Here is a 26,723-nt window from a genome sequence, read left to right on the forward strand (position 1 = left end):
GATGAATGGTGAATATATCAGTATGCAGTTTTATTGTTTGAAATTTAAAAGTTACTGATTCACCCCTCCCCTCTCAGTAACTTGTCATATCTTGAATATTTCCAACAATTGGTATCAGAGCAATAAGGTTCTCAAGATAAAAGCTTCACAGCTTGAGCAAAGATCAAGGACAATGGAGATATTCAAACTTGACAAAACTATTGAGAATGAAAAGCTAGATCTGAAAATGGCCATGGCTCAACTCAATGAAGCAAAAGAGCATCTTTCACAATCCTTGAAAAGAAAAAAAGAACTTACAAGGCAAATGAATGACCGCCAGTATGTTGAAGAAAAGATTGAAGATCTCTCACCATCAAGTAGTTCAGATGAAGCTGACAAAGCAATCAAAGAACTTTTAGAAAAGAATGGATCTCTGCAGGAAGAAGTAAGAAAGCTCAAAAGGGAACAAGAAATCCAGTCCATCAGGCTATGTGAAATCTTGGAGCAAAGGAACAAGGCAGCTGAAGACTTAGAGGTAAGGAATAATCAATCCTCTCAGCTTGAAAATCTTGTAACTCAATTATCTAATGCAAATGAAGAAATTATGAATCTAAGATCTGAGAATGAGAATTTGAGAAATGACTTAATTACTGAAAGGAAAATCAATGCAAGGTTACAAAGTGATCTAATCTCTGAAAAACAAGTCAATGAGAGAATGGTAAAATCTCAAAAGGACATGGATCAATTGAATCTGCAAAATGAAGAAAACTTTCATAAACAAAATGGTAAAGCAGGCCTAGGATACAAGGAAGAAGGTGAATCCTCCAAACAGGGTACTCAAAAGAATAAAAAACCTACTTGCAGCCACTGTGGTAAGTTAGGTCATACATCTAACAGATGTTGGAGCAATGGAAAAGGCAAATTTAATGGAAAGTGCTACAATTGCAATCAGCATGGACACAAAGCCAATGAATGCAAAGAGAAACCGAAATTTGAAGGTAAATGTCACAAATGCCAAAAGCAAGGTCATAAGGCATCACAATGCAAATCCAAATCATTTAATCCAGCTGAACAACTTGTCAAAGCAATATTTGGTTGGGACTACAACACTTGGTGCAGATGTCATTATTGTGGAGAATATGGTCATACTGGCATAAACTGTGCAAGGCATCACCTAAGAAAAAGGGATACCACTGTAAGATGTTATACATGTACAGAACTTGGTCATATATCTAAAAACTGCATGAACATAGAGAAAGTTGAGGATGAGAAGAAAATCAAAGTAGACAATATTCGAAAGCAAATGAAGCAGCAATGGATTCCTAAGTCTACCGAGCCAGATAATTCAAGTGATGGAATGGTCACTCAAGAAGTGAGTGACTCTACCATTTCCAATTAAGACTCATCAGGATAAGACCAGGACTGTATCTACAAAGCAATATCCTAAGTAGTCCTAGAATGAAAATATGATCAAATCAGTATTTCAGATACATTAGGATCATGGTCGGTACATGACCTTACCGAGCTCAGTCGAGTGCAATAAGGCTTCTTTCACCAAGTTGCACTTACCGAGCATGGTTGGTTCTTCTCTTATCGAGTTAAGGTCGGTTTAACCTATTTTCTTTTGGTCACCGAGTTGCAAAGTTTAAGCCGAGCTAGTGGATGACAGTCTATCGATCTCAGCTACCTCCGTACTGAACATTAATGGTGAATTTTTCATCAAAAGGGCAGATTTTGACCTCATTTTTCACCGTGAATTCGAGATTTACACACAAAAAAAAAGGCTTTCAAGCAAGTTCAAGTGATTTGAAGAGATTTTCCAGCAAAGTATTCTTACAAAACCTTTTCACTCACCGAGCAGCAATGGCATCCGCAAGCACCAGCAGCAACAAGGCGAAGAAGGGTTCCAAAATGCTTGTGAAGGGAACAGAATGGAAGGCAGCTATGTTCAAGCTCGTTCCTGCCATCATTGAATTGCTCGATCCCAATGGAGCTCAATCACAGATTCCACCCAAGGTACTCCTCGTGAACGACATTCGCACTCATTTTAAGTGTGCTATTCAAGAAATAGGGACATTGGACATGGATAATGCCCTAGCGGAGTTATGTGTAAATGGTTCTCTCAAAATCGAGCACAAGCATTTGGAAACTAAAGGTTTGACTCACATCGCGCAAATGCCTAGAAACTTCCAAACCAAATGGATTAGGTATATCTTGAGTCGAATGCATAATGGTCAGTTGTGGTTGGAACAACCCGTTTTGATAACCAAGAAGATGATTCACAAAATCACGGGTCTCCCGATGCTCAGCAAAGCCAAAACCACCAAAACCCTAGGACGGGATGAGTTACAGAGGCAAACCCTAGCCGAGTGAGATGGTAGAGGTTTGAAGGTTAACACTGTAACAGATCCAGAACTAAAATTTGGCATACATATTATTGCATATAAGTTATATAGTTCCAGCAGGTTAAATAGTGTACCGTGTGAAGCTGTGGATTTGGCCCTGAAAATTGTAAAGAAGAATCTTGAGTTTGATCTGTCAGAAGTAATGTTGAAGCAGTTAAACAAGAACATGGACAGTATAAGGACATCGAAGAATAACCCCTGTAAATTTGGATCTCTGTTAATATGTTTACTATTTTATGTACAAAAATTCTTTCCATCAAAGGGAACCGTAGAATGGAGAAAAGATGTCCGAATTTTGTATCAGATTAAAGAGTTTATAGCAGAGATGGGAGAAAATTTTGATAGTATCATGGATAACTATTTTGAAGACTTTAAGGAGAGGATGAATAATCGATTCAGAATTCCTCCTAGGCTTGTTGAAGAATATAAAGATGATGTATGTTTTATGGTTGACTGTGACAAGGTGTACATACAGGCAGTTAGACCCCGAGTTGCATGGGTGAAACCTCTTCCATATGAGGTAAATATTGATAAAACAAGGGATATCATTGAAGCACTAGTAAATGAGCCAGTAGACTCAAGGCAATGGATTTTTGGTACTTATGATGAAGCAAAGGCCAGAATTGAACTGGAAATCAAAATTCCACAGGCCATCAGCAAAGGTAAGAGGAAAGTGGCCAAACTGAAAACTGCAATAGGTCCTCTTATGATCACCGAGGGAAAAGGTGAAGATAAAGAAAGTGAAGAAGAAGAAGAAGGAGAAGAAGAATCAGAAGAAGAGCAACCGGCAAAGAAGAAAGGCAAGGTAATCATTACCAAGCCCAAGAAGTAGCCTACTGCAGTATTTACTTGGAGGACAAGAAAAGGTATTCAGGAACCTGTATTGGTCAAGCCTGCACCTACATTCGAGCAAAGGCTCAAATCATTGAAAGAAGGAGCTGGCATCACAAATTTCAAGGCATTGAAATTTGAGACAAGGACTGATGCAGAGAAAATGCAGATTGAGGAACTGGTACTTAACAAAATGGGAAAATGGAAATACTCCCCAGAACAGATTGCTCCTCATATCTCTAAAGTACTACTAGAGAGAGTATAGTAAGGATGGGAGTTAGCCACCAAGACGGTAAAAGATATATATGAGCAATTCCTGAAGAATCTTCGGCCTAGTCTCACTGGAGCAGAGGTAAAATCTGAATTGAAAACCTATGAAGGTAAAATGATGATCAAATTCCACACTTGTTTGATTTTGATCAAAGATATAGAGCATGTTGTAAATGATGCTACAAACATGTGGAAAAACATCTATCATCTACATAAGCCCAGTGTAGACCTAGTAGAAATAAAGGATGATGACAGTAGCAACAGCAGTGATGAATCAAATAGCGCTCCATCCATCACAGTTACACCAGGAGAGTTGCATGCAATGATGGAAGAGAAAGAGGAAGAAGACAAAGAGGAAGAAGCTGAAGAGGAAGATAAGGAGGATGATCTGGTAAAAATTGCAACAGCAGTTATTGCATCCCTTCCTCACTCCCCAGCTAAACCTGTGACATCATCAAGGTTGGAGTCAGCTTCAGCAGGTTCATCTACACCAGATTTACCATCTACACCTGTCATATCTCAGCTCCAGGTATCATCAGTGGAAGTGACTACCACTTCATCTATCGAGCTGCATCCCTCTTCGTCTATCGAGCTGCACCCCTCTTCATCTACCGAGTTGGCCTCCTCGACTCCATCATCATCAGTTGGTATTGCTGTGAGTTCTCCAATTTTGACTACTCCAATTTGTTCTACAATTTTGTTGCCATCTACTTCAGGCACAGTGAGCTTAGATACTATATTACCGAGTGTATCACCATTTTTGGCCAGTACTCAAATTTTTGACCCTGTACATACTCCTATTGGCACTCAACCCTCAAGCATCCCAGTTTTTACTGCTAGTCCTTCTGTCTCTACTGTTGTGTCTATTCCAAAGGTCAAACCAGTAACGAAGCTTTGTGGGTTTCATCCCCACCCCAGTTTTAGTTTCTATTTGGAAGGTTTCTGGGTCACCAAATCTGTGTGTTCAAGTGTTGCAAATGATTTTGTTTCATGCTTACAGTAGGTTACTTGGATGAATGGTGAATATATCAGTATGCAGTTTTATTGTTTGAAATTTTAAAAGTTACTGATTTACCCCTCCCCTCTTAGTAACTTGTCATATCTTGAATATTTCCAACACCTTCACAGGTAAAATACCTGATAATATGCATGGCCAACTCATTGTACAATGGTGGAAGAGACATTCTTTTGCATCCTTGCTAAGTAATATCCAAAGGAGGGTCACTTGTTATGAAAAACTGGGCTCTAGGTGATCTAGCATCATGTGCATGGGGGTAGTGTTCTCCTACTACTAGTAGCTTGGTTACTTCCACTATCTACTCCTTTATGGAAACAACTGTCAATCCCTATATTGTTTCTTAACCTTCGTCAAATTTATGTATCAATTTAGTAGCTGCTTCATCATACTTCATTAGTTTCAAGAAATATCCCAACCAACCACATGCATTAAATCTTCTCATTGCTTCTACATTAGAAAGTAAAACACTTGTTAGAATTCTTTAGAATAACTAAAGGGGGTGGGGGGGGGGGTGAATCAGTTATTCAAGGTCCAAATGCCCTATTAATACCTTTTTACTACTTTTAATGAATCCATACCCTTTTCATCTGTTCGAACTTAAATCATTCATATAAGCAAGTTACAGTAAATCAACATGCAAAGATAAAACATTCAAGATCAACACATGACCCAATTATTTACGTGGAAACCCAATTTGGGAAAAACCACTAGTAACATGCTACTTGATTCCCACTCTTCTGAAGTGATGCCCTTTCAAAAGCCTACCCTATTAAAGGCTTACAACACACTGTTAAATGTGACCTTGTTAGAGGATTTCACCAAACTATTAGGAATGGGCATGGTTAAAGGTCTTTAGAACATTCACTTGGAATGTCACCCTGTTAAAGGATTTTTCTAATGGTTGTTAAACCAACCTAAGTCCATAGGATTTAGACTTACAGTTACAATTGCTAGAAAGTAACAATAATGGTCTTTTGATCTGATATAACTTACAACATACTTTGCAGATTTTAGATCACACTTTCAGTTCAATCCTTATGCTTGGCTTTAATCTCTTTAGCTCTGACTACTTGTCTTCCTCTCAAGCTTCATCTCCTTGAGTCTTCTAACTCATTCTTCCAATGCAATCATCTTTGTGGTCGTCTATACAAATAGAATTTCTGTGCTATCTTCTCATAGGCACATTCTTTAGTATTTCATGCTTTTATGCTTGACCACTATCTCTCTTTCCTTCTATCCCCTCTCACTCTCTTCTTCTCTCATTAACTTATGTCTTCTTATATAGAAGTCTAATTTTCCTTTACCGCTCAATTCTCCCTCTTCAATTTTAGGGTTTCAAAATGGATTAGGTAGGATACAATGTATCTACCCCATATCTTGTTTTCTTCTTGAAACTTCACCATTTGTATCTTAAAAATGTTCTACATGGTGTTCTATGCCACCAACTCATCATTCTTATCTTCCTTTTAATTTGTAGATTTCTAGATAACAACCTTGTCGGCTTAGATCTGGTGAATCTTCAATTTCCTAAATAATGTAGCAACTCGGCATTATTGAGTTACTGGTACTCGACACGTCTGTGTTACTCAGCACCTATACCAGCTTGGCACTTGAACTTGCTCGGCACTTGAACTTACTCGACACTTGAACTTACTCGACACTTGAACTTACTCAGCACTTGAACTTACTCGGCACTTGAACTTGCTCGGCACTTGATTCTACTCGGCACTACTCAGCATCTGAAGTTTACTCGGCATTAACTAGAACTTGCTTGACTCCTTCTCTCTAATGAACTTAGTCTGAGCTTTACAAAAGACTTAGCTAAAACCTTAAATCTTTGATATGTTTCAGTGTGCCCATTCTTTGTAGTATGTCATCAAATACATTCTTTCATCAATGGCTTAGCTGATCCTTGTACTTCCTTACAACATCATAACTTCAACCTTTCTCTAGGTATTTTAGTTACATCTTATTAATTTACTCCACCTTGACAATCAACTAATTGATAGTATTTAGATCACTAAAACAATTGTCATCCCTGCAAGTAGCAAGTTTGACATCAATGACAAAACAATGATTGAGGACATTCTTTACTAGTTCCATATTTTATTCCAACAATCTCCCTCAACTTTTCTTATAATTATTTCAATCATTTCCAACAACACTATGTTCCACTGGTTCACATTTCTACAACTATCCTCCCATTTGTGCTTACTACTTTCAACCTCTGCTCTATTTGCAACAATTACCTTCTTTCCTTTTGTGAATTTTAGGCTTTTTTTTTCCACAGACGCTTTTCACATTTCACATTCTTTTCTATGAATTTCTATCATGAACAATAATAATGTGGTTTTAATGGGAATAAATCATAGATATGCGATAATCACCTCAAATTTTAATTTGGGTCACATTTTAGTCTAAAATGAGGAATTATTCAAGAATAAGGGTACACCACTTGACACTTGCGTACTATGGCAACTAGATTTTAATCAAACAAAGAGAGAGTACATATTTGAGGATCTTTAATGAATAAATAGAAATTTCATTGGGAATTAGTAACCTTCCCTACCCCTATGAAACATGGACAAGTGTCCTCACTTGTCATACTTGGCATGAGGTACAAAACTAATGTAATGCCACAATAATATATTTAATACAATAATAGATATAACCAATGAAACCTATGTGCTAAATATGAATAAAATTTGAAAATATCATACCTACCAATTTGATCATTGCAAATTCCAGTTAAAGGTGGTGAGAGTCAAAGGTTATTAGTGAAAACATACATCAACAAACTTATCATGTTATCAAAAGCATTGTAAAATGATGAGGTGGAAGATGAGTGGGTGGTAGAAAAAGAAATGTGATGAGTTAAAAAAGAAGAATTTAGAAAGTGAATGGAGAATTTGAACTTTATGTAGACATAAAGTTTTTATTATGGGCATGCTAAAAGGAATTCTTATTGAAGAGCTACAGGCAGAAGTTTGGCACCTTCTGCTGTAGTAAGTGTTACCTATTATGCATTTGAAACTGACTATTTAAATTGTTGCAGGAATTCTTCTTTTGTTTGGGGATGTTTATACAACTTGAGCTGATGTCTATTGACTAATAACTTGAAGTGTACTAGATCAATTTTGGTTAATTGGACAACTCCATTTTCAAATACATGGCATATTTCATAGGGACCCAACCATCATGTCTATAACTTGCCTGGTATATCTTTAAATCTAGAATAAAAAAGCAATGCCCAGTCACCAATTTGAAATTGCTTACTCTTAATGTGGGAGTTGTGCCATTGTTTCATTTGCTTCTATATGATTTTTGTATGTTCTAGGGAAGACTTGCACATTTCATCCAAAGAATTAAGATGCAATAAGCACTCTCTCTATGCTATAGGAATATCAATGTTTAACTCTAGTGCTATTCTTAAAGTTTTGTGTTCAAACTCAATGGGTAGCATTATTGCTTTGCCATACAATAATTTAAATGGTGTGAATCCTATTGTGGTCTTCCATGTTGTTTGGTATGCCTAGACAACTTTTGGTAGTGTGTTGCTCTAATCCTTGTGGTACAAATGAACTACCTTTGTTAAGATGGATTCTATCTCCCAATTTGTAACTTTTTCTTGTCTAGTAGTTTGAGGGTGATAGGGACTTGATTTTTGGTGTTTGATATTATATTCCTTCACAAGTTCTATGATCAAATTGGAAGTAAATTGAGGACCCTGGTCAGTAACAAGTTCTTTGGGTATGCCATATCAAGTAAATATTTCTTCACACAAGAATTTGACAACTTTATGGTCATGGGCATGCTTCATGGCTTTGATTTTGACCCATTTTGTCAGGTAGTCAGTGCATACAAGGATATATGATTTCCCATTAGATGGAGGATCTATTGGACCAATGAAGTCCATGCCCCACTTCTCAAATGGTGTTAACACCATTTATGGATTGAGAGACATTTTATCTATATTTTTTTGGTTGGCCCATCCTCTAATATTTATCACACTTCTGTGTATAATTGGCTGCATGTTTATGAAGTGTAGGCCAATAGTAACCAATTTAAAAAATATTTAACGCTCTTCTTTTTGCTACAAAGTGCTCTCCACATGGTTCATTATGACATGCATGTAGAATGTCATATGTCTCATCTTCTCTCACACATCTCCTCATAACTTGATTAGGTCTAGTGTAAAATAGTATGCTATCAATCCAAGAGAAATGGAAGCTTTTCTCTACAAGAAACCTCTTATCCTTGTAAGAGAAACGTGTTGGCATTTTATTAGCTACAATGTAATTAGCTATGTCTGCATAAGATGGGGTTTGGACAACAATATGAAACAAATGCTCATTTGGAAATGTATCATATATCAAATTAGTATCATCTTTAGCATGGTGGATTTTGGATAGATAATTAGCTACCACATTCACTTTCCTAGGTTTGTCAATGATTGTAATATCAAATTTTTGCAAAAGAAGTAGCCATCTTGCTAACCTACTTGTAATGGTAGGTTTGTTCATGAGATACTTAATTTCTACATGGTTAGCACAAAAAAATATGGGATAACCAATTATGTAATGAATTTTTTCAAAGCATAAACTACTACTAACAGTTCTTTTTCAGTCATTGTATAGTTTAACTCTAGTCCATGGAGGCTCTTACTGATATAGTAGATTGTATTTTCAAGATGTTGAGATTTTTGCTGTAGGACTACACCTATGGCATAGTCAAAAGCATCTGTATGTATTTGAAAAGGGCCAAGTCCAATCAGGACCCCTAAGTATTGGTGTAGTTGTCAATAGTGACTTGAGCTCCTAAAAGGAAACATCACATTCCTTTGTCCGAGCAAATTCAACCTCTTTGGTAAGCAAAGAATAAAGAGGACTAGCTATCTAACTAAAATTCTTGATAAACCTCCTATAATAGTCTGCATGTCCTAGGAAAGATCTAATTTCTTTTTGCTTTGTGAGAGTAGGGAGTGTGAGAATTACCTCTACTTTCATAGAATCTACCTAGATTCCAACTTTAGAGAAAAAATGTCCCAATACCACACCTTCTTGCATCATCAGAAATAATTTCTCACTATTAAGAGATAGGTTGTGCTCTTCACATTGGGTTATTAATTTCTCTAAGTTCTTCAAAGCTTCCTCAAATGTGACACTAAATGTAGTGAAGTCATCCATGTATATCTCCATGTAATCATGTGATATTTAGCAAAGATGCTAATTACAACTCTTTGAAAAGTAGCAGGTGCATTGCATAAGCCAAATGGTAATACATAATAGGCATAGCTACCCAAAGGACATGTAAATGTGGTCTTATCTTGATCTTGTAGAGCAATATTTATCTAATTGTATTCACTGTATCCATCTAGAAATGAGAAGTATTTCTTTCTAGCCAAAGTATCCAAAACCTGATCAATAAAGGGTAAAGGAAAGTGATCCTTCTTTGTGGCATTATTTAATTCTCTATAGTCTACACATATCCACCATTTTCCTCCTTTCCTGGGAACAATAACTAATGGTGATACCCATTTTCTATCAGAGATTAGATAGATGAATCCAACATCCAACAACTTTTGTAACTCAATTTTAACTATTTCGTGCAATGTTGGATTTATTCTTCTCTGAGGCTGATAGAGTGGTAAGCTTCCATAATTGATGTATATCCTATGGGTGTAGAGTTTAGAATTCAATCCTACCATATCCTTATAATCCCAAGCAAAGGATTTTTCATGCCTATTGTGGAGCTTGGTTCAAAATTCCAATTTTGATAGGGACAACTTGTTGTTTACATGGAGATTATGACCAGGAGAAAGTTCCACAGTAGTTGTTAGTTCTACCATTGACACTTTTGGTACTAGAATTTTAGCTACTTCAGTTGGCAATAATTTGTCAATTATTTTAGGGTTTGCTATGTAGACACAATCTTCATAGGTACATAGCTTTAAGATTTAACTTTCAACAATATCTCTAGCCACTATACACTCATTGGTAAGAATGCTTTGTACTACATCATCTTCTTCCTATAGGAAATAATCAAGACTAGCTAAGTTACTAAGAGGGGAGGGGTGAATCAGTAACTTCAAGAACTTTAAATTAATTTAGCACTTAACTAGAATAATCCATTAACCATTTATTCATCTAATCTACTGCATGCATGAGAAAAATAAACATTCATGACACATGTACACAATATTTGGTGACCTAGAAACCTTCCAAATAGAAAGTAAAACTGGGGTGGGGATGATACCCATAAAACTTCACTACTAGAGTATAAAGTTGGCCTGTTAGGGCTTACATTGACCACTTTTGATGATTTTACCTATTAAGAGCAATTTGGACTGCTAGATCCACCTTGTTAGAGGTTTTACAAACATACAATGAAGTATGCACTCAGTTAAGAGATTTGAAGAAAGACTATTAAGTCTACCCTATTAAAGGATTTAGAAACTGATTGACCTATTAGGATGAAATAGTAGATCTAACTTACAACTTTATTGTTGATTAGATCCTTGGAGTACAGATCACCTTCATATGACAAATATAACTTTACTGCTCCTTGTAGACCTTGCTAAATACTCTTTTCTACTACTAATTCACTTTCACTCTTCTTAAAACATTACTTCTCCATTGCATGGAAATGATACAATACATCACATATATACCATTCCAATATTTACAAATACAAGGTTGGCTAAAACACAAGTAAACAAAATATTACTGAGTCGACCATATAGTAGGAACTCAAGTTTTGTAAGTTGAGTAGGTGAGCTTCTGATACTGAATGTCCACTACATTACTTGGCATCATCATGCACTTAGTAGAAGTGGAGGCTTGGTCCATACCAATCACACAATGTAGCTTTGAAGTTGGTGACCATTGGAGATTCGATAGATATAGTGTCACTTGGTAGATATTGCATACTTTTTTTTACCTTGCTTGCACTCTGTAAACACTGCTTATCCATCACTCAGTAGACACAGGCTTCACATCACAAAAACTAATTACTCAATAGACACTATGAAGCTTGATGATCACTTTGTACTCAGTGATAATTGCTAGACTATACACTATCTATTTTCACTTGGTAGCTTTAGGAATACTCGGTATGAACTGTGAAACTTGGTTATCATTGGATTTCTTGACAAACACTGGAGACTGAATGATGAGTCTGCTAAACATACAAAATTGAATAAGTGTTGTCACTAATGAAAAATATAGCATAATGCCAATGCTTCCTACATTTTTAGAAAAGATTTCCTATGCAACATCATGAGCTGAGCTATGGAATTCAATTCTTCCTATTCATCCCCTAAATCTGGCCAAATAGGTTCTCCCAAGTCTGGTTGGGGTTGGGAAGGTGGATATAGCTCTAGCTTCCTTATGGTTTGACCATTTGAAATTGTCATACTATATGGTCTACAACTAATTTTAGTATTGGTGCTGGCTAACCAAGGTCTCTCTAATATGATAGGAGCCAACAAGTTTTACTTTAGGTGATAAGATAAGAAAATCAACAAAGTATTCCCATGAATCTAAAGTCACTATCACATCTTCTATGAGACTATCTAGAGTGATAGTTAAACTATTAGCAAGTTATAACACTATGGGAGTTGTTCTTAAGCCTTCCATATGTAACCTATGTATTGTATCTTTACTCATCACATTTATTGCTACTCCTAGATTAACTAAAGCATTTTTCATAGCTTGTCCATTTATGATCATATTAACTATTGGACTACCAGGATTTGTATACTTTCATATCACTAACTTTCCTAACATGATATCTACTAATTTTCCAACAACATGGACTATTTGAGGATCTTTATTCTTCCACCCTGGCTTCTTAAGTCACGCTTCCTTAATAGCCTTTCCATCAAGAGGGACATCTTTGATAGCTTGGAATAGAGGAATTTGAATGTGCTTATTTTTCAGCTACTCAACAATATCAAATGGCTCTTCTTCTTGTCATGTAGATTTATTTTTATTTAGCCTATGTGGAAAGGGAGGATTTACAGTGTTATGGTCAGTAGTCCTATTGGGTACATCATACGACAGGTTGGTATTTGGAAATATAGCTTCTAGAAGGGGTGGTGCAGGAGTGTCTACAACTTCCATGATAATAGGGTATTCTAGTATAGAAAAAGTTGTACCTGATCTCAAATGGATATCAAATACCTCTAGTGAATATGTAGGGCACTGCTAAGTATCAGTAGTGTACATTTTCTATTGTTGTTTCTTGTTGTTCAAATTTGGCTGAGACTAAGTAGGCAATTGGGTAGGGTTATGATTAGTATTATTTGTTGTAGGAGGTGGCATTATTGTAGGTTATTGGATTGGAGGTGGTATTTGTGGGTTACCAAGATTTTGGTTAGGCCATTGTGGAGGCCCCCTCTATTGGTTATTTTGCTACCAATTTCCTTGTAGTGGTTTCTATTGATTCTGTTGATTTTGCCATTGGTTATTTTTCTAGTTAGGCCAATGGTTCTTTTGCTAGTTAGGTCACTAGTTTTTTTTTCTGGTTTGTCTAGGAAGGTTGGGAGTACTAAGAAGGATTTTGATAGCTTTGGTTTTGCCATTGATTATTGTAAAGATTTGAAAATTGTAGAGGATCTTGAGGCATACCTTGTCTTAAAGCCCATGGTTGCCATTGAGAGACAAAGAAAACTTGTTCATTTTCCTCATCCATCTTCATGTACTCAATTGGAAAATGTTGATTATCTAGGTTGGCTACCAACTTAAATGCACAGTCTTGCTTCTTTTGACAGCAATGAGGATAGTACTCTACCAATTGTGATTTAGCTTTTGCATGCTTCTTCTTTGTACTCATCATGTTGAGATGTGTAGTGACATCATTTATGAAATGCCCTAACTAATCCCTTTAGCAGTTATGGACATTTATCCTCTGCCTTCCTTCATAGTTGACCTTGAGTGGTTAAATCATAATTTCTTGAGGTCATCCCAAGAAGATTTGTATCTATCACCACCAGCCATTAGGTCTAATGCTTCTAGACAATTATCATTTACCCCTCTCAAGAAGACTACTTTCTATGAATCCTCCACTAGTACATGTTGGGGATTCTTCTGTATTGTCTATAAGAAATGTGAAACATAGTCTTCCAATGTTTTGTCCCCCTTTTGTGATATTCTAAAAATGTCATCTCCTCTTGGATCATTCTCCTTGTATTAATCTTTGTATTTCTCTAGAAATAGAGTTTTCATTTCATCCCAAGTACCTATTACATTGGCTCCTAAGCCCATGAACCATCGTAGGGTTGATTCTTTTAGTATTATTGGAAACAACTTGAGCTTATGGGCATCAGTGTTATATTCAAAGCTATGACAAAGTATGTCAAACTCAAACAAGAAAGTATCAGGATCTTTAGTTACAAGGCCATAAAACTTTGGAAGAGCATTTGTGGGTATATTTTTGAGATTAGCATTGGTTATGAGGCTCGAGAGAGGAAATGGAAAAGTAGGGTGTGCCATTAGTTTAGGTATTGGATTATGGGGTTGCTGCTGAAAAGGAGCATTGGCTACAAGATTGTTAACAATAGGTGGATTTGGACCAGAACTATCAAGGAAGCTAGCCAAGATTTTAGCAAAAGGCTAAAGACCACTTGTGTCCAAAGATTCTTCTCTAGAGGAAGATCCTACATGAAAATCAAGGCTTGCATCCTCAAAAGGAAACTCAACTTCTTCTTCAATTTTGTCATTTAAATTAATAGACTGTCATAGAAGAAATCTACTTAGGAATAGTTTATTAAATTTAAGGATTACTTCTCCCACCATGAGGTACATTTAATTTGTCAACCCAAGGATGTATACTTGAAATGGTCAGCATGGTATGTACACAAGGTTCCTTAAGGATTCATTATGCTTATGCTGTAGGAAAGTAAAATGCAAAGAAATAACCTACACTAATGTTATAGGAAAGTAACACACTTAACTCTTTACTAAAATGAATGTCAAAAATAGAACTATACGCTAACTTATATTTCAACTGAGATCATCCAATATAACTGCTCTTATAGGTGGTGTAGGAACACTCACAAAGTATGATGTTGTAGGAAGAAACTTACAATTTCTACCTAAAATACTGGGAATGTTGGAAGTAAATCTATACTACTCTAGTCTAATCCACCTCCCAAGTGGGCCCCTTGGTTGGATTCTACCAATCTACTAATACAAAGTGTAAACTAAGAATTACTTCATTGTATTCCAAAACTCCTTACATAAAAACAATACATAAAGCTTTAAAACAACTCACTACGAGAGTCAACAATGTTTTTCCATAAAATTTTTTTTCTAACAAAAAAACTATTAATCCAATCCCTATAAATAGAGGATTGACACTTATTCTAAAATAGGAAAGAAAACAATCTGACTATAAATTTGCTAGATAGGAAGAAGAAGGAAATATAATAGCTCACAGTACAAGCAATAAAGTCTAGATAACCAATAGTAAATGTAGAGGGATTATAGCAAGAATTCATCCTTACATTCCTAAAAAAATAGCTCTTCCTTTGTAGCATCTGTGTCTCTTGGTCTTGTTATGGTTCTTCCATCATAGTTGGGCCTTAATGCTCCTCCTTGAATGTTGTTGACCATCCTCTAGCTTCTTCCTTAACAAGTTAGTTGCAATAAAAAAATATTTTTGTAAATAAACATAATCGAATTAAATCAAAATATTATAACACACATTCTGATGATTATATGAAATACTACATTATATGTATAATATTGGCAAAGTATGATATATCTATCTACCCATGGGTTAATGATTCTATCTTGGACTTATCATAAGTTCAATTAAGCATAAGTTCACAAATGTTTTAGCACTATTAAAATAGAGTATTAAAATTAACATAAAATAGAGGCAATAATTAGCCTCATCAGAGCCATCTTTGCAGTGAGGAAGGATGATTAGGAAGCCATTTAATCTCCCCAAAATAAACATCCATTAGTCTAGAAGGTGAATAAAATCAACTTACATAAACCCTAATGAAAACAAAAAACACAACCCAAAAACCCAAAAACCTAAAAACTAGTAAAAAAACACCTAAAAACCTAATTTACACCTCTAGAAGACAAAAAAATGGCACACCTTACACACATTAGACGTGTGTTAGGTGTGGCCTCCCCTACATAAAACCCTAAACACTAAGGGTGTGCACCTAACATACCTCATGGGGTGCACTAGATGCACACCCTTATGACATGCTAAGGAGATTAATGTGTTGAAAGGGGTGCGCTATGTACACACCCTTTTCAATACATGCATATGGGATGCTTTCCTTTTGAAAGGTGTACATGGTGCACCTTGGAAAAGTGCACGCCTGCACACCTTTCACTAGGTGATGGCTTGTGTTAGTTTAGGTTTTATTTAGTTTAATTGTGTTAAGGTTTTGCAAAAAAGTTGTGCACCTTGCACACCTTGAGTGTGCACATGGTGTGTACCTTCTCCTTTATTAGTTAACATGTTTTATGTGTGTGATGGTGATGGAGCAATGAAGAAGAACACATCACAATGTATGGAGGTGCACTTGCTGAAGACTAAAAGGAAGAATGGGATAGGAGGAAGGGGTCTTGGGTTTTTATAGGCTTGGGATGGAGCACACCTTTGGAGCTGCACACTTGCACAGGTGTGCTAGGTGTGCATTTTCAAAGGAAAGTGCTCCCACTAGTGGACTTAGTGCACTAGTGTACCTTGAAGGGCATGCTTGGTGTCCTAAGTGCTAAGTGTACCCTTTGATATGAAATTTGACCTTTTATCCCTAAAAAAATCCAATCTTTGGCATATTGGGTTTTCTGACAGAGAGCCAGACTGAGCCAAAACAATAGAAAAAAACCTAAAAAAGACTCAGACCCCAAACTAGGGATCTAGAAAGCTAAAATTTAAACTAGGGTGTCCCTATTTCTAAGTGAAATGGGGCATGTGTTGTGAAACCACAATTGAGGAAAGGCAATCATTGAAGGACTCAGGAGTTATGATATTTCCTGAATGAGACATTGCTAATGCAATGGTCTTTGATTCAATTAGGAAGGGAAAAGTGACTCAATTTAGAACTAAGGTTGAGGTTTTATAGACACATAAATGGATTAAGTATAGTGATGACCAAAAAGCCTTATTCATGCAGTCCATCTAGAAGAGAGACAAGGCCAAAATTTGGGAAGTCTCAGATTCTGAGCATACAGGCAATCTCATGGTCTACAGAGTTGAGGAGGTAGATAGTGAAAAGGTGGCCCTAATAAATAAAGAGATGACTAACTTTGGTGTAGTGGTAGTAACCAAAGTTTTTTTTTGGAATTAAATGAAATATTTGAAAAGGTATTAGAAGCATATGATGAAAGAGGTAGATAGATGTACTAGTTGGAAAACAAAGTTGCACAATTTGAGAAACAATTTGGAAAGAGAAAACAAGACAAGTAGTCAAGCTAGCTTAGAATTATTGCTCATCCTTCCCTTTTTCTACCTTTTAATATAGTACTAATTTTTGAGACTTCTAGGATACCTCAAATTCCATATTTTTATACAATTGAGGAGCATGAAGAAGAATAAGCTAAGATATGGTCACTACACATGGAACTGGGAGTCGAACATGAAGATAAAGTAAGGGGTATCATTTTGTACTTAGTAGATAGGATAGGTTGGGTCCTGTTGTACTTGAATTTTTCTAGATTGGTGGAAATATAGAATAATTTGAATGATAGTGATCCCAATTTAAGACCAATTCTGAGTCAATGGACCAACATAGATAATGCTATAACAACCTTATATTGCTCTATTATTGATCACTCTGATGATGAGATAAAGAAAAAATTTGATTAGACTAATGATCTCCTTGATTTTGATCATAATAGGAACTTTTTGCAAAGGAGAATAAACAATTTTTTTTTAAAATACCTTGGCAAAAGTTTTAACCTTTTTCCTCATGCACTAAAAGACATAGGTAGGATAAAAGACAAGGAAGAATGGCGTAATAATTTGAAAGAATTAATGAGGATTGGGTTAAACAAAGTAAAAATAAAGAGAATTACATTTGGTTTGCTAGAACCAGTGAGAAAATTCTATAGGTACAAATAATTTTTAATTCTTTCAAACATGATTTTGTTGAAATAAAGAAGATAGGTAAGGATATCCTGAAGTGAGAGCAGGAAATTCTGAGCTTTAAATTGCCAGATGACACACTCTTTGACAATTGGATGACAAAATGTTCCCCAACAACATAATTATTGCAAATTGAAGTTGAAGAGGAGAATATAGACAAGGAAATTGCTATAGAAAGGTTACAAATAGATGATAAATAAGTTCAAATAGAAAAAGGAGAAAAGGAGTAACAAACTATAATAGTGGATAAAGCCACTCAAACTTGATGATCTAGTAGAAGAGCAACCAATTGTAATAAATATCCAAATATCAGAGCCTTGATAGAACACATACAAGCCAAGTGGTCCCACAATCTAGAGAACAACATATGGAACAAGATAAATCATTAGGTGCAGTGGATCTACAACAAACTACTACAAGAGAATTGACTCCCCCATAAGACAATCAATGAGAAAACCATTCCATTGCAAAAGGCAAAAAAGCACCAATTTTTGTCTTCTTCTCGAGCATCTTTGTAATAATGAAAATTTTGTCTTATGTAAATATTTTTTTCTAAGGAAAACTTTCCTTTCCCTCTATGCCCAAAGCTTGTTGGAACTTACACTGTATAAGTGAGTTCTGAAGGATAGATGAGGGTCTAAGTTTCATTCATTGCATGAGTCTTTGTAATTTTTAAGTTGGTCCATGCATACTATAAATCAATTCCAAAATTGAATACAAAGTTATATTTGCTGGTGTATTATGTTATTTTTGATAGAGATGATCACTAAATTGTATACACTTCAAAGAAACTAAATAAAAATATTAAGAGTTGATTTCATTCCAGACCTTGTCTCTTTCCTTGTCTCTATTTTATTCTCTAAAATTCTAATAGTAATGTTTAATAAGTTTTAGTTTTAATTCAATATGAGTTATATTTTATTTTTATTTTGTTAATGATCTAATGGATCATGTAAATTCTTAGTGCAAATTAAGAGAACATTATGGTTTTGGGTAAACATATGATATGTATAAGATCTAGAAGTGAATATAGATAAATCCTTACACAAATTGTGAGATAGGATCCAAAAGTATGTGTATTTTCTTTGTAAATTTATCACAATGGATAAGGCACTGGCCATCCTTGTGATTTGATATGAGTGTAATGTTTTACATGATGTAGAATATTTTAATCAATCAATCTTTTGTATTTCTATTAACCAAGTTTGAAAATGTTAGCCTGCACTTGATTCATGGTGTCCAAGGTTTGGTAAAATAGCTGGTTATCATTTCATAAGATCGTTGAATTAGAATAGATAAGGCTCAATAATCTATTTTCACTGGAATTCAAGTTATAAATCTTGATTTAAAGAGTAGATCAAGTTTAATTCCTAAGGTAAACTCACCTAAATCTTGTAGAATTGAAAGTGGAGAAGACTTTGATGTCTTTTTAGTTGGCCCTTTTTGATTTGTAGATCACCTATAATTGTTTCTAGCCAATTCCTTAGTTTTCACACATCATAAAAGGTAGTTGAAATCACTGTTAAATCAAGAGCCAAAAAAATGGAAACTCTGTTGGGAACCTATGAAAGAAATTAACTCTGAAGTGCTAGAGTCTTTGTTGTGAGTTATATATTTGTAGTCATATACTTGTTATTTTTAAAGCTATGTTGTGGTATTGGTCACTTTTGAGTGAAAAACGTTGGGAATATACAAAATCCCAATACTATAGAAGCACTATGACGTATGACATGCTTTCATAGTGCCTTATTTTCCAAATATAATTTTCATTTCCCTAAGTAAAATATAAAAGTCTTTCTAGGTCAGGCTTTTGTTATTAGATCTGTTATTGAAAGTTTATTCCTATGATCTTTCTCATCTTGAAATCCATTTAAACATATTTACCTATATAGGGTGGAAAATTTGTCAAAAGGTTTTTTAGTTGGTGCTATATATTTCAAAATAATTCTTACAAAAATGGCATATAAAAGGAAAAGTACATGAGCATTTACAAAGGCCAAACCACAAGTGCCATTGTACATAGAATTACCTCACAGGGGTAGGAAAAACCAAGAAAAAAACAAGGTAGATCGTAATCCTACCTAGAAGCCTAGAGGTAGTTTGTTAGTACATTCCCAATACCAACCTATTATAGAGAGAGAATCCTCTTCTTTAAATTCTAAATCAAAAACCACTAGACTTTTGGGAGAGATGTTTACCACCCCATTACAAAAAGAAAAGGTTTATCATGATAAGAATGTCTCTTCTATAGGGGATGTTCCTTTTAGACAAAATGTGATAAAATAAATGAACCATAGGTTGGGATATAGGAATGCTCTAAATACTAGTTTTAACCCTAGAAAAATCCCATATGTTGAAAGGAACCTTATAGATTTAGATGACCCAGTTGATCCAAAGGCTACTTCTGTAGACCCAAAAGAATTATTCTCAGATATTAAAGTTCTTTAGAAAAGGGTTGCTAAGGAAGAAGAAAAATGCATATGTTTTGAGAAAGAGAAGGAACCAGTTACTATGAATAATATCATTGAGAGAGATAGCCTTCTTAGAAGAATGGATGCCTTGCAAGAACAAAATAAAAAGTTAAAAGAGAAATCTTCTAAATTACATCCAAATGTTTTTGGGGGTTTGGAAATTTTGAGATCCAAAGTTCAAGAACAAGAATGCCTCCTAATATAAAAGGAAGGACCTATCATCTCCCAGATTCAATCCTATAAGCCTATTAACCTGAAGTCATAAACCTAACTATGAAGAATCTTGATAAAGGAAAGAAAAAGGTAGTAGGGATTCAAATAAATGGGCTCCATGTTCTTCTTACAAAATCTACAAATATTTCCATGTATAAACTTGGTCTAGACTTAGAAAAAGCCAAGAAAGAAAGAGAAGAGTTGGCCAAAGAACTTGAGAAAGTTGAAAATGAAGCCCAAGCCATTAAGACTAGAACAAAAATATATTTTATTAAGTCCACTTTTGCATTAGCATCTTAGCCAAACTTGTCCTCACAAACTACACCCTCTGTTCCAATGTGTGGACTAGTAGTGGCTAACCAAAATATATCTCAATCAAGACCTACTTCCTCTTCAATAATTACCACTAGCCAAATATTTGTTGTTCAAAAGACCAAAATCCCTACACAAAATCAAGGAGCTAGACCAAGCACATCAAATGGTGTAAAGTTTTAGAGAAGACCTATATACATGGAGAAATGTAAACAAATGTATTTCATAGGCATCTCTAGTTTCCCTAATCCTATTTCAAATGATTTGAGAGACAAGGTTATTAAATTTTTAGGCAACAATGTTGTGAATGGTGAAGAGAGACTAAGAAAATTTATAGACATGCTAAATGATTATGAGGTAGACCATGAAGATGTAGTAATAAAATTGTTTGTTCATTCTCTTACTGAAGATGCTAGTGATTATTCTAGAACACTGCCTGATGACAGTATTGGCTCATGGAGTGACTTAGAGAAGTTTTTCAAGGAACAATATGGTGATTGTTGGTGTAAATAAGTATTTACTTATTACACTTAAGTTTTACTTAGGTTAATGCATTATTTTGCATTATTTTATTATTTATTTAGGTGAGACACTTAGGGGTTTGTGTACTCTCATTGAATTACGCAACTCTAATTATGCACATGGTGTCTACAAGAGTTTGCATCATTCACTGAGTTGTCATGTTGACAACATAGTTATCCACACTCCTCATTTAGCACATGTTGTCTACACCACTCATTTGCATGCTCCACCATTGTAGGCTTATCCTCACATCATCGCACTTAATCCCATGATTAATATAGGATAATCCATATATGGTGGACATGTACTTGGTTGTATGACTTATCATGATGCTAACTTCTATGAATTCTAGAATCTCTCCTGAGGCCTTTATATATAGGCACTCCTAGTGTACTCTTGACATGGTGTATATGGCCTATGGCATATTAAATGAATATCATCATTCTAATCATACTCTCTCTATTTTGGTCTACTGTTGTGCTTGTGTGTTTGAGTTCTTAGTTATTGGGTGAATTATTGCCTAAGCCAAATTCTTACATGGTATTAGAGCTTTGAGGGAGATTCTCTACACATAGCCGTTTGAGATCGTTAATGCTTGAGCACCTCAACATGAATATGGAGTATCCACAAAAATTGGGAGTTTTTAGAGCCAAATCTAACCTCACCATTACATCTAGAGCATTGATTTAGTGAAGATTGACTATAAATTTGGCTATCTTTGGCTAAAGTTGATTGTGAGACAAATTATTTTTGCAAACCGGCACCCGAAGGCCCCAATTTGCAATTCGGGTATGATCAATTTTGGATCTATCTAATTATTATTTAGATTTGAATCATTTTGATTCTCTATTTTTGGATTTTATTTTCAGAATTATTTGCCCAATTGGGTGTACAGGTAGAGAATTTTTTTTTTTTTGAACTGGGTAGTGACACCCCAACTCAGCTCTGTAATTTTTGTGGGGAATGTTCAAATATTTATTCTGCTAGCATCAAGTTTTAAATCAGGCACCATACTACAAAATTCAACAAATCCCAATAGCAGTGACCTTTGCAAAATTTGGCTAGTCCACTGGACAGAGTGCCTATATAATTTTGGCATACCATAATACTCCCAATTGACTAAGCATCAATTCAAATGTTCACACCACATCTAAATCCAGCGTGAATAGACCAAATAGTGGCCACATTCTCCAAGCCCACATGGCTTTGCTACTATGAGTGGTGAGTGCTTTGTATTTTATTTAGCATTGACTACAAAACTCCCATGCATGTGGGATTTTCCTTTGTGAAATCTGGCACCGCAAACTACAGACCTGGCAACTTTTGAAACTCTGGCACACAGAAAGAATCTGACGACATTGACTACACCATGGGCATGTGGCATTCCTAGACCCCCCCATGATTGCCAAACTCTCTAGTGATTCCCCTATGACACACGGTGCCCAAACCCGCCTCGTAGACCCGCCCCTGTCTAGTCATAGACACACAGACGATGCCTACGTTAGCAGGCCATGACAACAATACATACAACCCATTCAACAATGAATTAGGAAAACACACCTTTTTTGTATCCCATGTCTTGGACATTAATATAGGGTCAAATTGAATTGTTGTGACGGCCGTATGACCATCACATTTAACCCCTCCATTCGTTGATGCAACCCCTCTCCAAATTGATTTTGGTTTTTGTAGTCTGACTTCAAGAGGCCATAACTCAGACATCTAGACTCCAAATTAGGTGTGATTCTTTTTGAAATTGGGTAGAATTTTCTATTTTTTTTAGTGGTGTAGCTATTTTCTAGTTTTGGTTCAAGGATTGTTCAGAAGTTGCATTTTTTGGCAACTATACTTGGATAATCCTGCATTTTACAACTTCAAATGCTCTGTATGGGCACATCTGGAGTCAAAAATAGGTTCCATTTTTTTGAAAGTGCATTATTTTTCATCTACTTTCTAGATCTGCTATTAGATTATAGAGTTCTATGGACAAAAGTCTCACTTTTAGCAATAGGGCCTTTCTTTTCTTTGTAATGCTTTAGAATTGTAGCACATTGTAAAGTTTTAGATTTGTACTCCATTAAGAGGTTGTAAAAAGAAAAATTATAATTCTATGAAGGCAAAAATTGGCAAGTGGCCCATTGTAATCACACTACTGATAAAGTGCCCAAAGCATCTATTCTGGAAGGGGTTTCTTGATTTAGTGAAAAGGGGGGGTGTTCTTGGTGTTGTGTTCTCTCTTTTCTAGACTTTTATTTCATTTTCTACACTATGGGAAACTTTAAGTGTCCTAAATTAACTCCTCACAACTATGCTTCCTAGTCAATAAAAAATGTGGTATCATTTAATGCATAATGGAGTTTCACAATATGTAGATGGTACTCTTTCTAAACTAGCGGGTGATAATGTATCAGCAAGTGAAATTTTAGATTGGGTAGCCATCGATAAGAAAGACCTAGGTGATATATGTTTGGGGGTAGATGATAAGATCATGTATCAAATTAAGAAGTATTCTACATCCAAGGAAGCTTGGGATACCCTTGAAAGCCTATATGGTAAAGTGTCTGAAGAGGATGTTTTCAAGATTGAAGATGAGCTTGTATCCTTAGATCCTAAGTCATATGACTCAATATAGGATTTCATCATCAATGTGAATGAATTAAGAACAAAGCTTACATATTGTGGGAGTTCTATCAAAGATTATAGATTGATCTATCTCATACATAACAAGTTGCCATCAAAATATTCCACATTTGTATCTTCTTTTAACACCTCGAAGACTACCGTAGGGTTTGCCTATAAGAAAGTCACATTTCATGAATATGCTAAACTATTGGATGATGAAGAAAAGAAGTTGAAATCAATGTTTATTCTCAAATCACCTCAGTCTAAAGCATTGGTGACCAACAATGAGGGTTCTCAATGTTCAACTGGACAATCTTCAAGTAAAGGAAAGGGTAAGAAGAAATGGAAGAAAAAATCAAATGATGTAGAAAAGACAACACCACAATCCAATCAACAAGGCAAATCCTCAAATTCCAACAAGAAGGGGGACAAAAATAAGGAGAAGAAGAAGTGTGCTTATTGCAAGAAATTGGATCATGAAAAGCATGAGTGTTATCTTAAAAAGATTGATGAGTTGACCAACATCATGAAGAGACATAATATTTTATTGCCTAATGCTTACAAGGAGAAAGGGTCTTCTTCAAATTCCAAGGGCAAAGGGAAAGAATTCATGGCAAATGCAAACTATTCAAAGGAATGGATATTTGACTCAGGTGCTTCATATCACATGGGTTCTTCAAAGGAGGTTTTTTCTTCAATGAAGTAGTCCAAGGTACCGCACATCATCATGGGGAATGATAGAAAAATTAAAGTTGAAGGAAAAGGAAATGTGGAAATGGAAAATAGAGAGTTTCAAGATGTTGTCTATGTTCCAAACCTAAGTTCAAATCTCCTATCAATCTACCAAATCACTCACTTTAGAGATGGACACAGAGTTGAGTTCATTCCAGACTCAGTAAAGGTGCACAATCTTAAAGATGACTCCTTGGTTGTAGTGGGGAAAGTGAATCATAACAAAAGGTTGTACTCTTTCTCCCATTTTGTGCCCAAGTCTCCTTCAAAGGCCTTGTTATCACAATCAAATTCAAACATGCAATTATGGCATGAGAGGTATGGTCATCTTGACTTCTGCTACCTTCAACAACTTTGCACAAACAAAATGGTCAAAGGTCTACCTCAAATCAACTTTTGTAAGGGTGAATGTTCAACAGATTTAGTGGATATGCATCTAGAGGGGAAATTATAAAAAGGGAAGTCTTCAAGAGCACCAGGTGTTCTATAGATGGTTCACATGGTATTAGCAGGTCATTTTGCATTTAGACAGGGTCGCTACATATTGACTTTTTTTGATGACTTTTCAAGGTTTACTTGGGTCTACTTTCTTCATAACAAGAATGAAGTGTTGGAAAAATTTCTAGAGTTCAAGACTCATTTAGAATGGAAATCTTGGAAAGCCATCAAAGTACTCCAAATGAAAAATGGAAGCATGTATGTAAATAGAAGACTTAAGGACTTTTGCAGACATGAGGGTATTGATCTTCAGATTCCACCAGCATTCAGTACACATAAGAAAAATGTTGTAGCTTTGAGGATCTAAACTCTTAAGTCTATGGCAAGTTGCATGATAAAGTCCAAGTCTCTAGATCCATCATTAGAAGTCAAAGCAATCTCTATTACCACTCACATTCTTAATCATTCTCCTTATCCAACCTTAGATGGAAAGATTCCTTTTGAGGCATGGTGTGGCAAAAAACCTATAGTGACACACTTCAGAGTCTTCAGTTGTCCTACATGGGCAAAGAGATCTTCCAAGGGTTGCAAGGCACAATCATCTCGACCTTGTACCTTCATTGGTTATGAATATAGTGCGAAGGCATATAGACTTCTAGATCTTGAGACACACCAGGTATTTGTGTAGAAGGATGTATACTTTGAGGAAAATTCACCCAGCTTGTTGTCTACTCCTCTTCGCACATCATATAGTGTGGAAATTGATAGTGATTTCAGTAATAGTGCTTCAACAGATTCAAACATGTGGGGTTCTATTGATAGTTGTAGTGAGAGGTCACTTCATCAGTTCAGTCCACATGCATACATCGCCACAGTGATAGGTCTAGAAAAGCAAGGTACATATAATCTTCCAAATACAGGTTCAATGATAGATTTGGGGGATAGTATTCATGATTTGCCTCTTCTTCTTGATGCATAATTACCTTCTTTAGTTTTCACAAGGGTTCCATCCGACTCTCTTGTTCATTCTCTACATGATCAATCCTCATAGGTTGAAGTGATTGTTGATACTTATGATCAGTAGTTGTACCAAGGTTCTTCATCAGTTTCAGAGACAAACAGTTCTTTGGGACAGGTTCTTCAGCTAGTTGAGCAAGTTTTAGAGACATCACTTATTCATGGGATTCTTTCCACACACAGTAGAAGCATCTCATTTATACCCTTGGCATTATTTCTTCCTAAGGGGAGGAACACCATTTTGCAGTCTTCAATCAGCTTCTTCATCAGAGTAGTCACTATTCGGCATTCTTTTTTTGGGGGGGGGGGGGGAGCCCATCCTATCTCTCTTCCTCTTCTCATCATTCTCTTATGTATATACTAGATGTATGTCATAATGGGGGGGTCTTGATTACTCCATCCATCAATGCATCCCTATTTATCTCTCTTTTTGGGGGAGGGTTTTTCCCATGAGGTTTTCCCTCTTTCTCCACTTTATGAGAGATTTCATATCATTATGTACATGGGTACCTAACATGGTCTAGTAGCTGAGACCCATTTTTTATTGCATCCTAGTTATCGTAAGCTTAAGGGCATTCCCCTAAGTTACACTTAAGGGGGGTGGAGGGGGGGGGTTTGGTGTAAATAAGTATTTACTTATTAGACTTACTTAAGTTTTACTTAGGTTAATTCATTATTTTGCATTATTTTATTATTTATTTATGTGAGACACTTAGGGGTTTGTGTACTCTCATTAAGTTATGCAAGTCTAATTATGCACATGGTTTCTATAACATA

Source organism: Cupressus sempervirens, chromosome 3 (assembly GCF_028749045.1).
Source record: "Cupressus sempervirens isolate cs-2001-9-10 chromosome 3, ASM2874904v1, whole genome shotgun sequence".
In the NCBI taxonomy this organism is placed as follows: domain Eukaryota; kingdom Viridiplantae; phylum Streptophyta; class Pinopsida; order Cupressales; family Cupressaceae; genus Cupressus; species Cupressus sempervirens.